General features: G+C 48.2%; 1 protein-coding gene across 1 annotated transcript in view; it reads right to left on the reverse strand.

Moving 5' to 3' along the window:
- The window catches only part of P3H2 (prolyl 3-hydroxylase 2), a 64013-nt gene that overhangs the window by 21154 nt on the left and 24350 nt on the right, over positions 1-18509 (reverse strand). The window lies entirely within an intron of this gene.

Genomic DNA, 18509 nt, shown 5'->3' on the forward strand with positions numbered 1-18509 from the left:
GCTCACCTGGAAAGGTATCAAAGAGTAGCCCAGGCATTTTAAGGTACTGAAATCGAGCAGCTGGGAACAAGCAGGTTGTGACTATCCCCTCCCCAGGGATCACCAGCACTCCTGCAGGCCACTGCCTGCTAGACAAATAATGATCATTCATCTGATATAATGACTGATAACTGAGAGGCAGGCGGTCCCCAGAATCATGGAAATACCTGGGAGAAGAAAGGTGAATCTTACTGAACACACTGGTGAGGAGTGAGGGAAGCCTTTGCCATCAAAGGAGGAGGGTCTCATGCTTTTAGGAGAAATCAGAACAAAACAAACTTGGCAGGCAGTTAAAAGCAGCTCTGCAGTTTAGATGTGAATTTTCTCCAGCACCCTGCCTGCCTGGACACTGCAGCTAGCCAAGCTGCACTGACTGATAACTGGGTCACACTCCCAACCCAGCTGTCTCCACACTGGTATCTCTATGGCAGTAATTACTAAAACACTTAAGAAAAACACAACAGAAAAATCTGAGACAAGCAGAAAAATTCCTACAGCAGAAACTTTCCTCCCTTTCTACAGTTTAGCAATGGCTCAGCACCTCTTAGAAGAGTCAGACATGATGAGCTGTTGAATGCCCTTTGGGAGCCAAAGTTTCCTGTGCCTTGTCTGCTGCTACCTAACAACATCCAAACAGCTCCGTGTGTCCCCAGAACATGCCCTTCTCAGAACACACATGGCTTTCCACCTCCATCCCAGAGCCAGGGTGCCACAGCGACCTGCTGATAAATGACATTTGTTTTTTGCAGCCCTTTCATGCTGTAAATGGAATTTTGTCAGCAGGCTTAAGGCCTGTGCCAGCCTGAGGACTGCCTTCCTACCTTTCCCTTGAGCCACAGAAAGGTCTTCTCCTGGAGAGGGTGCTGACTGACTCAGTCACCATGGTCAGTTTATGGTATTAGTACAGAGCTTTAGTTTGAAAAGCAGAGTGCAGAGCCCTGAGGGCGGGCTGCAAACAGGATTGTACTATCTGAAGAAGAGGTTATCTCTCCCTGCCCTGATCTGTGGTGGGGCAGCAAAGAGAAAAGCAAACAAACCATAAATTTCAACAAGAAAGCAGACTCACAGCATATCTGTGCATTGTTCCCTCACCCAAAACCCTTGTCAGTCTTCAAGGAAATGGTTTTAATTCACTTTTTTTCCAGACTCAATGTTTCTTGGATACCTTTTCCAGGGCTCAAATCATAAACCAGCAAATAATGACTGACAGCTGCTGAATTCATGGAAGCCATCATGATGGTGATGGACATTAGGGCACTGCAGATCTGATTAAATAAACCCATCACAGTCCAAATTCAACCATTTTGCAAAGTCTGTAGAAGATCTGCAGACTGGGGGTGGGCTGTGCTCACCATGAGGGGAACTGACTGACACCAAGGGAAAGCAAACTCAGCTTATGCCTTAGGTGGGTTTGAAGAAAAGTGCCATATTTGAAAAGAGATTTCTGTGCTGATTCTCCACTACTGGGCCAGCACAAAGGCACTGCACTGGAAACAAAGTTTGCAGATAAAGGGAGAGAGAAGATCTATCCACAGTTCTGGAATTTAATCTTGGTTGGTCTGAAGAGCAAAGGAGAGGTCCTGCCAGGAACGCTGGTTACATGGGCTGCCAAGTTCAGCCCAAAGGTTTGATTATCCCAGGAATCTTCTCCCAGCAGTGGCCAGGGGTGGACACTTGTGGGCAAGCCATAAAGACATGGTGGGTACACAGTGACCCTCACACACAGGGCACTGTCAGCAATGTCCAGCAGCTTACAGGCTTCCTGAACCAGGATTTGCCTCTGGACCACTGGGCTTAAAAGCCACTGATGGCCCTGTCCTCCTGGGAGTTGTGTAATCCCTTCTGGAACTCATTTATACAGGCTGCAATAAATAAGGAATTTGGGAGATTTTAGGACATCAGAGTATTTTTTCCACCAGAGTACACGTGTGGGACAGAAAGACCTACCACTAGGCTATGGTAGAGTTTTCAGAAAACACGGAACTGCAAAGTACAGGCTGACTCATCTGCAAGGCAAGAGGAATTGCAGCAGTGCTGCAAAACTCCTCAGTTCCTCCAATGCTCAATGCTCATAAAACTCAAACCCATCTGCATACAACAGGGATAGGGTTTCCCACCAAAAGGCATCTTCTGAAATTAAGGGACACAAAAACAGGGCAGGGCAAGGGGTCCACAAGGCACTTTCTCATCCAGAACACTGAGAGCACACCAGGTCTCAAGGGCTGTGGACAGGATGCGTATGCTGGCATTGGATGGATTGTGTTGACTTCACAGCAGAGCAACCTCCAGACATGTTCCCTGCAAAATCTGACCCTGAAATTTCAGGGGAGAGGCTCCCTTTCATAAGGGTTGGCACACAGCACGCTGAAGAACCCACCTTTGTACATTGCCACATTCAGCTTACCCAGCACCACTGAAGAAATGTGTATTTCATTTGGAGAGGATGTAACTCTACCCTTGTTACCCTCCTCCAGCTCGCCCAGCTTTGATGAGCACTGTTACTAATTTGAGAGAGGAATTGCTGGCTTTGAGAGCAGAGTGACACCAGTCTGGGTGAATGGCACCTCTGCCAGCCAGGGGCACTGCATGGAGATGTGTGCTCGGCTGCTCAGGCTCTGGTGCAGCTCCAGAGCTTTCTGTGGACTTACACCAGGGTAGATTTGGCTCATGTTCCAGCGAGCAAGGCCACACACCACTGGGACAATTGTCTCCATACATGACACACACCACAATCTCAGCTGGATTTGCTGCTTCTGCAATGAAAACACTTTGCTTGCTTTCCCCAGCCTTGGCTTGGTAATCATTACTAAACACTTATCAGCTAGACAGCCTTCATTTCCTGAGAGCCTGGACCTAATTACACCAGGAAACGTGCTGCTTTTCCTTCAGACACTGAGAAATGCTGCTTTCTGAGCCCTTCTACTACAAACTTTAACTTTGTTCTGATTAGTAGAGGGTAGGAGAGGGCAAAAACACAGCCAGATCTCAAGAGGCAAATGCAGTGATCATTCACAGAGATGCCCTGGCTTCACTCCACATCATAATAGTAACAACAAAATGCCAGAGATATTTCACCTCCCCTCCCTCCCCTATTAATCTTAGCTGAACCCTGTGAGGCCCCTGCACAGAGGTATCATTTTCCCTCAATTGCAGGTAAGGATCTGATGTCTCACAGCAAATCAGAACCAGACCTCGGGGCTGCCTCCTAATGCCATTCCTCGAAGGAGTGAAACGAGCCCTGCAGCTCCATCCCCTTATCAGGACATTCCATCCCTCGGTGGGATGAAGGAGCCTTTGCCAAAAGCAGTGCTTTCAAACCCCTCCTTTGTGCCATGGGGCCCCACTGGGATGTTGAGTTACAATTGCCCACTTGTAATAGAGCCCAGAGTATCGCCTCCAAATCAAACTGTTGGTTAATTAGTGTATAAAAAATCCCCCTACAAATGCACAGTAATGGAGTTATAGAGCCATTAGCACCAAATCACAAGATCTGCTGCTGCAGCAGCGTCACTTTTACCCTGTGAGCTGCCCAGGAGCTGCTGCCCATCCTGGAGGGCTGCCAAACATCCCCATCCAATGGGAGACACCTATGGCAAACCTGCTTGGAGAACAAGGGCAAGGAGACCTGAGCTAAGGGGTTGTGCTTCCCCTGACTGAGGCTTCCAGGCATTCTCACTGATTCTGTTCTCCTGGCTTGGTAAAGAACTACAGAAATGCCGAGTGTGTCCTCCCAGTGGTGCAGTTTACCCTTCCCAAGAATTAGTAGAATGATATGGATGGGACGTGTCAGCTCCCAGTTTGACCAGTTCACACACGGCCAAAGGAGTGACCCAAGGGGAAGTGGGCACAGGTCTGTCCTTGAGGGCAGCCAAGAGATGTGCCCTCCGCCAAGGGCTGATCAGTGGCACATCCCACATTTCTGACTCTGCGTGCTCTCCTACAGGTGCATACCTTCACCTTCCTCACAAGCTGGAAATACGACACAGACCCTGGGCAAGAGCAGTGCATGGGCTGGGCACTTGGACTGCTCACATTCCTGTACTGGGGGCAGATGTGGGTAGAGCCAGGTGGGATGCCAGCCACAGCCTGGATGAAGTTAATCACATACAGTGTAAAGCTCCATCTTCTGACACTCTTGTGGTCCTGCTTGCTGGAAACCCTGTGCAGACACACCCCTCCACAACCTTCTTCACATCAGGGCTGGAAAGCATCCATGGTGATGGATGACCTCCACTGGGCTCCTACCCAATCACCAGCTCCTCAGTTCCTCAATTCTCAACTGGCACCGGGAAGCAACATCCTGAAGGATGCACGTGTCACTTGGGGCAGGACACAGGTGTTTAATCCATCTCTGCTTGCACTGCTCTGCCTGCCTGAGATGGAGAAAGCAGCTGCTTGGTGCAGCTCCAGGGAAGGACGGCTCCCTCTGCAGAGAGAGCCCTGCCAGCTGCTGCAGGATGATCTGCAGCCCATGGAGAGCTGCACAGGAATGAGCAGGATACCCAGGGAGTGGTATGTCCCACAGGGATGCTGTGGGGACCCCCCTGAGCACAGGCTGTTATCACTCACAGCATGGCAGCTCTGTGCCCCTGCTGCAGCCCCAGCACTGATGTCACCCCAAGAGACAGTACCTGCTGTCTGGGGCAGAGCTGTGCTCCACTGTGCGAAAAATGAGGAGCTGTCTGCCCTTGCTGAGGACACATGAAGTCATGCTCCTGTGAGAAGCCAGTGTTTTCCAAGCACTGAGGTTCTGCTTTCAGTTGCTGGCTCTGTTCTGATTTACTGGGAATTCCTCTGCCAGGCACTAAGCATCCCCATGACTCAGTTTCCCTGTTAAACAGGAGCACAAACCTTTTGGCCCTGACTGCTGGGAGGCAGAATGACAGCATTTAAAAACTTCAGATGACACATCAGGGCTTAAGATATTGCAAGATTTTTCTGTTGATCTGAAAATTATGCAGTGGACTCCTGTAAGAGCTCACTGAGTCCTTATAAGTGGCTCTTTGTCACTGTTCCCATCCACACCCTGGTTCCTCTTTGAAAGGCAAATACCATAAAAAGCTGTTTATAGAGACTGAGATCTAGAAAAGAGAAGTCAAATAGGGTCAGGCTCTCGATGGCTCTGCTGCCCTGAGCTGTGGCCAGGGGCTGGCTTCCTGTTCCCACCCGTGATTGCAGGGAACACTGACCCATTTGTCTGAGGAGCCTCCAACGTGGGTGGGTGGGTGGCTCCTGCCCCTCCACAAACATTTCATCCCCACTGGAAACAGCTAAGACGGAAAACGTGGATGATGCCAAGATTAAGAAAGAGAATTAGGGAAACAGCAAGCGTCCCTAATCAATCATGCTTGGACAGTGAGGCTTTTATGTGCACAAAGACTTCACTTGAATTCTTTTTTTTGCATTTATCCACAAGAAAGAACAAAAAATATAGTGGCTGAGGAAGTTGCCAGATGTTGATTCACCCTTTTGCTTTCTGCAAATGTTTCCATTTTGCTGAAAACCCGATCAGCAAACTCAGGAACCCTTAAAAATTATTATTTAGAAAATAAAACCTGCAAGCAGCTCCATGGCAGCACATGACATGGATGAAGGCAGAGGAACTCTGCCATCTAGCAGACTTCATGCCTGACTTTTTTCTGGCCTGGAGCAGCAGAATCAAACCAGTCTCTCTCACTGGTACCAAGTCTGGCTTTCCTTGGCACAGAAAAGATAAAGCTGAAAGAAACAGATATGTCAGTGCAGGGATTTTTAAAAGAAAATACAGATAAGTATTTTAACAAAACTTCTGGTAAGGATGCTAATCATCATCTGTTTCACAAAGATCCTTTAACTTGGTTAAACACAATCCAGGGTGACAACACAGGCAGAGACAGAAAGTCACAGAGGGCAGCAAGGCAGGCAGGAGGTAATGACATCCTATGGAACTCGCCCCAAAACCCTGAGGGGAAACTACAAAACCTGAGAAATCCCATCACAGCCAGTGAGAAGGATCTGCCACCACACAGCTCTAACAACAGCTCACAGCATCCCAGTGAGAGTGCAGGGGCTGCAGCACTTTCCAACATTTCTATTCTAAACAGAGATTTACAGCCAACTATTGATGGATTAAATAGGGTGAAGACTAAGTCACAAGTCTGTTGTTAAATTTACTCAGCCTCTGGCATGTGCACCTAACCATAATACTGCATCTAATTTTGGTTTTGTTTTTTAAGAGAATCAGTTTGGACATAGTTTCCACAAAACTCTTCTGTTTGACTTAGTGAACAACAGCTGTTCATTTCAAGAAGCTCTTGGAGAAACATTCATCTGCTTCCAGATCAGACTACAATTAAAAATGCAGAGCATCCTTCTAACACTACCAAAAAAAAAAAAGATTTGTTTTAAAAAGTGCAAATATGAAGAACTTTTGAAAAATGTGTTTTGGTCATTTCTGAAGCTAATTCAAAACATAAATCCCTGCAGGTGTAATTCACTGGAAACATGTGGCTTTCCATCCAAAGTAAATCTGGGGCACAGAATAAAATCTGCATGACCTAAATGGTGACTTGGCAAATGGAGGCATGGGCAGACTTGCAGAGCTAGCATCAGTGCTGCATTCAGCTCTCTGGGTTATTATTTACAGATGCTGTCCATGACAGCAGCATCCCTCTCCTCTGGCTCCCTGGGAGTGCTTCCCTGGAGCTCACAGTGCCGGGCTGTGGCACAGCCACTCGCAGCAGAAACAATCCAGGAACGATGTAAATGTAGAAAAGAACACTGGTTCCCAGTGACAGCAGCAGAAAGTTCTCTGGCTGCCAGACCACAAACAAGCTGGAGGCGTTTTCCTCCCTCATCCTACTTGACACGAGACCTGAGCCAAGCTCCTTCAGCAGCTCTGGGAAGGATTTGCCGTGAGACCGCCCGTACGTCCGACTGCAGCTGCACAGAACTGCCCCTGCCCTGGGGAGGGGAAAAGGTTCTGCTGTGCAGGACAGCAGCAGCAGCAAAAGCTCTGTCTTGTGATGGGGCAGGAGAGACAACCACCTCCAATTTTCCATCAGTTCTGGGCTGGGTTTTACACCAGACCAACATCAACAGTAGCAGCTTTTGACTGGTGGAAAAACAGAGTTGCTCTGAGTGAAGCACCAGGAGGACCAAAGCCTCGGGAGCTGCACCCCTTGTTTTGCCCAGGACAGGGTGGGCTTCCCACTGCAGCTAGAGATTCAAACTCCCCTTCAGGTATGGGCTGAGGGCTTCTCACCATGTCCAGATGCTCAAACCAGGGCTGCAAAGCAACTGCTGTTTCCCAAGTACCATACTACACTTTGTCGTCTCATGCGCAACACATCAGCTGGCCTGCTGGCATTTTTGATCCCAGGCTGTCCAGGCAAAGAAGTCAGACTTAGGTACCCATGAACTGCACAGAATAGCCCTCTTTGTCAGCAGATGACAGCAGTCCAAAGAGATGGCTGAGAGCAGGGCCAGTGCAGCCCCAAACATGTATGAAAGGTGGGTAACTCCTTCTCTCACCTCACCCCAGAGAGCTCATGAGCGACATTCAGGAAAGGCACCAGAGGCCAAGTCTGGAGGAGGAGGACAATGAGAGCAAGAGAAATACAATAAAGTTTCTCTTTTGGAAAACAGATGGCACCAAACCATGCAAAAAGGCTTTATGATCCCTCAAGCAGGAAATAAGTGATGACATACTGTCATGTTGCTGTGTCAACAGCTGACACATCGCAGCAGGGTAATTTCACAGACTCCCACGTTAGTTTAAAAGCTCTCTTTGAAACCACAGAGCTGGGGCAGAGGCACTTCAAGTCTTGCACAGGCAGCAATGGCTCTGCAGCAGACCTGCTGCTGCAGATTCCGTGCCTCAGGAGCCAGCCCTGCACAGAGAAACCACAGCCAGCCCTGCCATCCACTGAAACCATCTGCGGCTCACCACAGACGGCTGCTGATACAAGACCAAAGCACCAGCCTCCCTTCCCTTTCCCCCTCCAAGAAAACAGTACCCTGACCCAAAGTGTGTTCAAAGGGTTCATTGTTGTCTGGCCAACACACACGATGCTTGAAGCTGGCCTGCAAGTCCTCAAGGTTGTGGACAAAGTTCTGCACGTCTGAAGCAGGACACAGCACTTCTGAGAGCCTCCTTTATCCCTAAGAGGGCTTTTGTTTGCTTTAACATTATACACCAGAAACAAAATATTGCTCCCTCCCTCCCTGTCTTTCTTATTAGAAGCAGGCACTGGCATTTTCACCAACAGAATTGCCAGGCAGTTTTTCTAAGGGTCTGCATATTCACTTTCTCTGCTTTTTTTAGCAGTGGGGTGCAAGAGATGAATCCTTGAGGACTGGCCCACATGATCCTGCCATTACAGACACCAGGAGGGATATCTCCAGGAAACTCTGTATTTCACTGTGCTGCCAACTGGAACTGCTTTTCTTCTTCCAGCAGTGGGTCCAGCACAAGTCACACAGTCAGATACCAACAGAGAGAACAAAACCTGTGTTCCTTAGGATCCTCATGGAAAGGTTATGCCTAGTCAGCACAAATTCTGCAAAGCCCATTCAATCTCTAGGGAGTATCGCCTTTTAGAATCCAGTTTCATTTCCAAGCCCATGATATTAGAGACAGCCTGTGTGCAGATGCATTTCCCACTGACTTTTTCTTTTGAAAGTGATCCTGCCTTTGGGAGAAGTTTGCTGAAGTTACCAAGTAAGAGTACACAACCCTCTCCTTGGAAAGCAACACATCAGAAAACAGTCTGGGCTCAGACGTCAGAATAAATGCTTTTGCTCATTAACCTTTGAATTTACCCTCTCCCCTGCCCCAGGTGAGTGCCTCCATGGCCTGCAGCAAGCAGGCACTGGAGCATCAGCAGCAGCTCTGCTCTGCCCCAGCTGCAGTGCTGCTGGCCAAAGCAGGAGGCAGGATCCTGGGCCATGGCTGTGACTCACACTCCTGACCTGCCAAATAAGTAGTTTGGAGCAAGGAAGTGACAGGCAGACTCAAACCAGAAAGCTGGTGAAACAAAATGAAAGAAAATCCTCCTCAGCTCTCCTTGCTTGCATCCAGCAGGGAAACAGGGTGTGCAAAACATGAGAGGTGTCACACTGGTGACACACTGACACAGATGGGCTCTGGCCCTTCTTCTTCCAGAGGGAAATGCCCTTTCCAGCACTCCACCACCTGCTCTAGTGGAGTGCTGGCCATGTCCACGTGTTTGGCACACAGCAGGCAAGCCAGCGCCCTGCGCAGGTCAGCACCATACTTCACTTCACTTCAGGGTGCTGCCAGCCACACTGGTGCTGGGGGGCCTCCCTGCCTACCCTCTGCTGTAGAACATCAGAAGAGGTAACACATGCCCCGAGGATTCCCCCAACTATTGCACATCATGCTGGGTGGTTCTGAGCTCACACACAGGTACAGGAAAACACCAAAACTTAGAGCCATGACAGTCAATGGCAAATCTCCTACTGCTAAGAGAGAGTCCAAAATACAACCCCAAGCAAACTGGCTCAAAAAACAGATGCTCCAGGTTTGCCTGTTTCTGAACAACTTAATTCACAGCTTTCTTGGATGGTAATATCCAATCTGCAGATGGGGAGAGGGGCACTTGTGAAGTCTCCCAGGGAGAAATCCATATTTCTATGACTAAACTTTGACCACTGTAATGAATGACCCTAACACGACTCAATTATGTGTTCAGCTGGCAAGAAGGGGTCAGGCACAGCAGATCAGCATGAACCACAGCCCACAAATACCAGTGAAAGAAATCTGAACTAGGATGAGTGCCCTGCCCATAAATCACATTGCTGTGAAGAAATCTGAAGGCATGGTCATGATGACCCCTGTTGCTGTGTCCCTGACCCAGGTGGCTTCCTACAGGAAAACCCACTATATCCTGTTCCACACACACACTTTGCCCCTAAACCTTCTTTGCCATGTTTCAGCCCACGGCTGAGATTTGATAGTCAAGTTAATGACTTCAGTATGTGTCAGTTCAGAGGGAAAAGGATGACACAGTCAGCCTGACTCTTTCCCACAGCCTTCTGTGCCTGGCAAATAGGAAAAACACCAAGAAAGGGAGGAGGATGCTGTGCCACAGCCCTTGGGAAATCCTGCTGCATGACTGGCTGGGCAGGGTGGATCAGCTCTCAGGCAGGCAGGGCAGATATTGTCAAGGAGAGAAAAGGGCTGATTAGGCTTTCTAGCACTAATAATATCAAAACAGAATATTGCTTTCATTGGCAGCGAAGCAGAAAATGAAATGGTGCAAAAAGGAGAAGCCTCAGGTGAAGTGGACTGGAATAATGTCAGGTCTGGAGCAACAACAGCCCTCAAGTGCCCTTTATAGTTGAGCTTTTCTCTTGCACATCGGGAGGTCTGTGAGGTACAAGCTATCAACTCCTACTCACCATCCCATGGAAGCCCTCCCACACTCCTGCCTTTGCACTGCTGGTAAATTGGCAAGGGTCTGCAGGCTAAAGCAAACCCCTGGGAAACTCGAGCCAGATGGTCCCACTGCCCACTCTGAGGCTGGGGGAAGCACATCCTCACTTGCTGCCTCTGAGAACAACTGAAGTTCACTTTCTTCAGTGCAAAGGGGAGCAAAGATGCTTTTGCTGGCATTTAACTCCAATAATGAATTTTGGTTCATGAGTCTGACCCACAGGCTCTCGGCTCTTAAATCAAAACCTGCAGAGGATATCTCCTTGCTGCTACACAGAACGACAGCTTAGACCTTGCCAGACTTTGGTGCTGTGCCTCTCCCATCCAATCCAGCACCCCACAGTCCAGACAGAGTCTGGGCTCTCTGGGGCAGAGAGGGTTTGCTAACACACCTATACACTGATTAATAAACTAAAGCACTGACTTTTTGTGACTGCCTACTGCTATAGCATTATTAACAAAGAAAGATAAAAAGCAGGAGTACCAAAGAGCAATTGAAGCAACTTAACTGAAACTCTCCAGAGTGTTCCTAAATGATCTAATGAGGTTTTTTTTCATTTTCCTTCAGATCCTGTGCAAAATCCAGAGCACAGAGCTAGCAGGTACACCCCAAGTGGGGCATAAAGGCACTGTCAATCTTCAGGATATTCCCAGGCCAAAGTCTCCTCAATCATTAGAGCTCTTATCATGTAAACACACAGGCATGCTCACACACAGCAGCAGCATGTTGTGACAGCATGCCAACTGCCTGCACACCTGCATGCCATACTGTATTATATATTATATATTATATATTATACATTATATATTATATATTATATATTATATATTATATATTATATATTATATATTATATATTATATATTATATGTTGTATAGCATATGAAATTTTATGTTATTATAATATACTAAATATGAAATATATAATTATGTATTATCTATTATATCAAGGGCAAACTGTATGCCTGGAGTCAAAGCTAGGTGGAAAGGATCAGTTATCAGCTTACAAGTGGTGTGATGCACCTCAGCTCCAGAATTCAAGCAGCTGGGCAGAGTTCAAAGGTATTTTTCCTTTCGTTTCTGCGTGCTGAGTGTCTTCTCCCCGACCACCCTTCCTTCAGGAAAAGCTGAATACAAATTGTCTGTTAATTGACAAAAATAACTGAACAAACCTTTTTATCTTCTTTCTTTGTTTATAATGCTATAGCAGTAGGCAGTCACAAAAAGTCAGTGCTTTAGTTTATTAATCAGTGTATAGGCAGGAAGGGCCATAAGGGTCCAAGGCAGGGGCACTGGTGGCTGAGTGTGAGCAGGGCCATGGAGCTGGCAAACCCCTGAGTCCTCCCCTTCTCTAGGATGCTCAGACCCTGTGGCTTTTGCTGCTTTCAGTACTCTGTGCAGAGAACAGATGCCTTTTCCATACACAAAATGAGTTATTTCCTTGCTCTCAAGGGGGAGACGCTTCCCTCCTACACATCCATCAGGTTAATGCACATTTACAGCTCCTCCAGGGGAGGGAAAGGCCAGGGGTCCCCACTGCACCTCAGATGTTCAGCACTTTGCTTCCAATAAGCAAGAAACCCCTTTGCTGCTGGAGGGCAGCCTGGCAGAGTGGGAGGGCACTGATGGGGGCCAGGATTTGGGGCTATCTGGCTGCTGGAAGCACTTCAGCTGGCTGGGCCAGAGGGAAAAAAATAAATTAAATCAGTAACAAACATAGGAGGCTGAGGAGTTAATGTCATTAAGTATCTGACAGCTGGAAAATGTGAGCAGCCATTGTCTGCGAGCCCCCACAACTCCTCCAGCCAAACCAGTTTGCTGAAAGCAGCAGCAATGAAGCACAGAAGCCAAGACTGGAAACACTGACCTCCTCTCCCTGCCCTGCTGCCCTCAGTGAGGGAACAGGACAGCTCAGAGGTCACCCTGCCCCAGCTCGTGGGCCCTTGGCTTCCCTGCACCCCTCCGTGACCCTGTCCCTGCTTTGGCAGCAGCTCTGGGGCCTGAGGAGGCCATGGCAGGGGCTCTGTCCTCTGCCACCCTCCCCAAGCAGCTGTGCCCCATCTCCACACATAGCCAGCACTGCTGCTGTGCTGTCACTGTCACCACGAGGTGAGCAAGCTGCTCTGAGCACAGCCCTGTCCCCACTCAGCGGCCATGGGGAGGAAGGAGCAGGCCAGCCACAGCCCACACCACCAAAACCCCAAAAACATGGCTCCTGCCCCTTCTCCCAGTTCCATGATGGGAGATGCTACACAACCCAGGAGCTTGGAGCTGAAACAAAACTGGTCCTCTGCAGCCTGAGAGATCTTTGCACTGTTTCCTCAGTGTGCATGAAAGTCTTAGCATTGACTGCATGAAAAGAGAGACATCCAGAGCTTCAGGCACATGCAGCATCTTCCACCAGCCAGCAGTGGCCAGCAGCTCTAGGGATCAACAGCTTAACTATTCCTTTACCTTCAGGCTCCCTTCCCTTCCAGCAGCTGAGCCTGAGCCAATGCCACCTTCCCCAGGCAAGGCTGGCCTGATCTGCTGCCAGCAGCGCCCTGAGCCCCCTCCAGGGTCAAACTGGTCTGGTGCCAGCATGAGAGGGAGCATTCTGAGAGCACTGCTGGCAGGAACCTTGTCCTGGGGAGAAGATTTGATGGTAAATTGTGGGTTTTTCCCTTTATTGCTTGCAGAGAATCTTAATCAAAAAATCTTCACAGTCTAGTTCTGAAAGCACTGAACTAAGGCACTGAAACTACATCCCACTTCACCTCTCAGAATAATGGGCAAACAAACTAAAGATTCAGCTCCAGGAGGTCCTTTTAAGCAACTCCAACTTATGGACAAATTTGTGGGACTCCTTTTCCTCAGTCCATGTAGCAAGCTTCAGGTTTTATCTGATCACAGGCAGGCCTTGACCTCTGCTGTCCCACAGTCACAGGACTTGATCCAGGTCAATCCACTCCACACTTGAACAAGAAATGAAGAATTGCCTTCGTGGCAGTGTGAGAATGAAATCTGACCTGAGCTCATACCCAGATGCTCCCTTTGACACACACACACACACACTCTGAGGTCTCTCCTAAGTTACTCTGGTGCACCAAAACCTGTGAAACACTGAAAGACACCAATACCCCTTGGCCTGAAGAGCTCTTTGCTCAGCACCTCATCAGATGACACAGCTGCAACAGATCTACAGCAGCAGCACAGCGTGTTCACACTCCTACAGAGCAATAACCGAGATCCCAAAGACATCATTTCCTCACCACTTCCCCTGACGAGTCCCACGCACTTCTGCAGCAAACAGGAGGATTCTGATCAAGGCAATTCACATGGGTGTAAGGCACGTTTTCCCTGGCATCTCCCTCACTGGATGCTCATGAACTCCAAAAACCACATAAGAGCACCTCACAGCAGCTTGTTCCAGAGTCTTTGTGCTCCCTTCCAGGCCATCTGCCTTCCTCTACCTTGCCTTCATCCAGCTGGGAAACACACATTTAATTACAATCATTTATGTTCAAATAGGCCTATTGAAAAGTAAGTGGATTAAAAGCTGGTCTGGAAAAAAAACTGAACTCTACTGCAGCACAGCACAGGCTGTATATTTGGGCTGCCATGTAATGCAGGCACTGGGAATTCTCTGCAAGAGGCATTGGGAATTTAATGTTGCAGCACAGCCAGTTGCAATGCACTTAGCAGATGTCTGAGACCTACAGCCTCATCCATCCACCTTTGATCTTATGTTCCACTCCCTCCTTCCAAGTCTGAACAGCCATTTAGCCACGGCAGAGGCTCAGTGCACGTCTGCAGATGGATCCAAACCCCTCTCTGAACTCCAAGGGCAGGAGCTGCACACATTCACCTGCAGGCAGCAGCAGAACACCCACTCATTCATATCTTCACCGTGCCACAGTCATCCAACACCCACAGAGGGATATTCTGCTGGAACGTGGCCCTTCCATTGCAGCAGAGAGTTAATGCTGAAAACAGGCTGGCTGGGAGCTGGTGACTGAGTCTGAACATCAGCACCTTCCTGCTGGCACTTCCCACCAGAAGGGCAGCCAGGACAATGCTGCTCAGCCTCCAGCTCGCCAGGACAGGACCCCTGCACAGGCAGGGAAGAGCAAGAGATTATGCAAGCCTTTCCCACCTCTGTAAGCCCAAATCCAGTAGTGCAAGACAGTAAAATACTAAAAATAAATTTAAAAAAACCCCAAATGTGACATTAGAGCTGAAGAGTGAAACAAGTGAAGCACCAGGCTTGGGTGCAGAGAGCCCTGAGTGCACAGCAGAAATACAAATCCTGTGCTTCCAGCCCCTTCTGGAAACTCTGCTGGGGCTGCACTGCTCCACACTGACTGCACTGCCACCCCAGATGCTGGCAACCACGGGACACCCAGGCCTGACACACTCAAAGCAAACATGGGGGTAGCAGAAACAAACCTCCAGGACAAGCCACTCACACAGGAGCTGGACTCAATGATCCCTGTGGGCCCCTTCCAACTCAGAATATTCTGTAATTCGGGGACTTGTTAAGCCTAACACCTTCCCTTCCAACCATATACCTCACCAAGCTGCTGCCCCTCAGACTTGGCTCCAGGTGGGGAAGAAGGGACAGGAGAAAGAAAAATCTGTGAAGTTTTTTGCAGGCCAGAGAAAAAGTTCAGCCGTGTTTGGCAGATCATTAAGACCTGCACAGACCTACTGTGCTCCAGGCTTCCTCTGAGCTTCCCCCTCCCAGTTCTGCTTGCCTCCCTTCCGTGGCACAGCCAAGACACAGAGCTGGCATGCTCCTAACCGTTAATTAAGCAACAGCAATTAGGCAACACATTTTTAAGCGGTTCTCTCACAGCCCAGCTTGGGAAAGGGCTGGCTTCAGCATTAAACCGGCAGCTGTGTACAAAGAGCCCAATGAGTGCATCACAACGAGGGAACTTGATATGTAAACAGCCTTGTCAGTAATTACCCCAATGCTTCCCAGTGAATTGCTTCACTCCATTAGAGCCCCAGCTCCCTCGGGGGCTGAGCAAGCACACAGGGATGCTGCACCAAGCAGGGTTAGTCTGGTGCTTAAAGGGGTTGGTCTGGTGCTTAAACCAAAGCCCAGGACACTTGACAGCAACAACCTCGCTGAATATTCACTCTTGTACTGACACAGCCATGGTGACCTGGAGGGGTCCCTCAGCACAGTCCTGGAGGATTTATCCATCTGTCCCAGAGGCTCTGGGCTGATGTTTATTGCAGCAGACTGCACAGAAGAAGAGGCTGGTTTTCCACAGCCCCTTGGAGCTGAATTCACATATTGCTGCTCCCTTCTCTCTCCCTCCCTTGGGAGGGGCCTAGCAGATAACAGGGAAGGGCAGATTTCCATCCCATGGACAGGGAACTGGACCCGGCTTCATGTGATCCACGTGGTGCAGCCAACACGTTCCAAGATCCCTGAGAAAAAAGCCAAGCAGCTGCAGAGTGAGCAGAGCTGGGGAGCCAGGGCCAAGGCTGGGATGCACTGGGAAGCACCATGGGAACAGCAGTGCTCTGCTCTCTGCCTCCTCTCCATGCCTGCAGCATTCCCTGGGACTTAAGAGCACCAAATCTGTGTGCCCAGGCAAGCCTCGAGCAAAATTTAAAAAGATTTCCTGGTTTGCTTTTTTTTTTTTTTTGGTTAGCTTGTTAGCTTTTTTAATTTAAATAAAAAGGCTAAATTTTTTTAGCTATTATTTTTAATAATGGCTATTCCTGCTCTGCTCCAATAAACAGGCAAAGGCTGCCAAGCACACCCAGTAAATCACACACATGCTCCGCTCCTCTCAGCTGAATATTTACAAATTTCCCAAGTGCTGAACCTCTTCAAGCCATTCAGCTTCTGCTTTCATCTGAAATATCTATCTCAGTGCTTCTGAGATTTTCCTGCAGTTATCCTAAATTAACAAGGATCGGAAACCAGGCTTCATCTGTAACCCTAAAGGTCAATCACATCATTTTGCTTCAACATGCCAAACAGACAAGACGAAAACAAACATATGAAGTTTCTCAAAGGAATATGAGTGAGAGAGTGAAGAGCCCTCTCCCAAAGGAAAGCAAAAGCCCTAAGTAAGAAGGATGATTTAAAGTAGTTATTTCTGTCTGTCTAGATAGTTGTAACACATGCAGTGCCTGGGGGCAAGACACCCCAAGCTATGTGGGTTTTCCTTCTATTTCCAAGAGATGATAAAAACACTCCTTGCTACTTCATGAGAATGACACCACAAGAATTCTGCATTCAAATTTAAGTGTAGTTTCACATATCTGAGGGGAGTTTAGCAGCCCCAGGTCAGGCACAAGCAGTTTGTCCCTGCTCCAACTCACAACACCCATGCTATGCTGCAAGCATGCAGGAATCCCACCCCAAAGAACAGGGAGATCCTTACAGCCTGAACCCCCTGGGAACACCAAATTGCAAGTTCCAGATTGAAAGCCACCACCACACAGGCTAGCCCTGATTTCACCAACATGGGCAGCAGCGTGCACTGCATATCCTGGGCTCCATGGGCTGCCCCATCTGGTACCACGCCTTGGGTTCAGCTCCCAAGGAGGCAATGGGCACTGGGATTATGGGGGGCCTGCCTTAGCTCTGAGAAGATGGCTTGCACACTCCCAGCTATCCAGGGATGGTGGGATGTGCCCCACAATCTGCATGTCAAGGATCCAGAACCAGAAAAGTGAAGGCAAAGCCACATCTCCAGCTGATGAGAGTGGCTGGTTCTGCCCCTGCTACTTATGCTGCCCAACAGGCTCTCACAATTCAAGAGAGCTGTCAAAAGGTCAGGTGAAGAGAAAAATACTGTCATTAACAGTTCTGAGCTATAGGGCTGGAGGTCCAAGCATGTCAAAATGACTGGCAGTGGTCTGAAGGGACTGCACACAGCTGGAAGTCTGAGTTTTCTTGCTCCTGCCAAGGCAGAAGAAAATCCAGCATCCCAAGGTGGCTTCCAAAATAGTTTCTTTCCCTAATGCCCCCATCTCCATCTACATGTGACTGGTGGGGAGAAGTGGCTGTGTCACCACTCATGGCCCACTCCTGAGCTCCAGACCCTGTGCAGGACCACAATTCCCACCAGCACTGCTCTGGCTCTCAGTGCAGGAGAGGAAATCATACTCCAGGTAAACGTGACTATGGATTTAAACTCCATGTTTGCAGGCTTTCTCAGCAGTTAAAAATAACCAAATATAAAGAAGTATCATGAAAGCTTTTCCACAGACCTTTCTAGCCAGTATTCAACTCTCAAAGTAATATCCCTAATTTCTAATTAATGTACTGCTTCATTGCCTTTAATAGCACTTTACCCCAAATCTGCACTTTCTCTTCTGCCTAAAGCACTAATTTCCATTACCTCAAGAGGTATCAAATTCCAAATTTTTGTTCCAGCTTCAGGTTTTCACACTCAGGTTGCAGACACCTCATTAGCCTCCCCACATCTGGTTCAGGCTACAAAGTGCTTGTTCTGTGACACGCCAGAATCAGTCAACACGACTGTCTGGTTACGTACAGGCTCCAAAATGTCTCATGTGCAAGAAAAAAAAAAAAAAAAAAAATTAAATTAAGCAGATGGCCCACAGAGTACTGAGATTTGCAATTTTCTTCCTGGAAAACTTCTGGTAACCCCAGTTCCAAAAATAATACTAGGAATAGCCCTCCGTGTGGGAAGGAAGAATTTTCTAAAAATCTTTGATCTCTGTGTTCCAGAGAAGGGAACTGACACATTAATCAGAATATATTGCTGAATGGGGTTACTCTCTCACACCACAGGGCAAAACCAAGTGGGTATTTAAACACTGGTGTCCAGCTCCTGAAAGAAATTTACTGTATTAGTTTTTTTTTCTCCCCAGGATATTTTTTCAATTAACAAAGCAGAAACATATCAGTTCAACTCTTCCATAACCCCTACTATAATCCCTCCCCTAAGTCACTGCTCATCTCCTACTAAAATTTCTTTCTAACAGTTCTCACCCGGAATTTTATGCAGGTTTGTATCTGGCCTTTTTTTATTATGTAAGTATGATGAAAGTT

Source organism: Camarhynchus parvulus, chromosome 9, assembly GCF_901933205.1.
Source record: "Camarhynchus parvulus chromosome 9, STF_HiC, whole genome shotgun sequence".
Classification (NCBI taxonomy): Eukaryota; Metazoa; Chordata; class Aves; order Passeriformes; family Thraupidae; genus Camarhynchus; species Camarhynchus parvulus.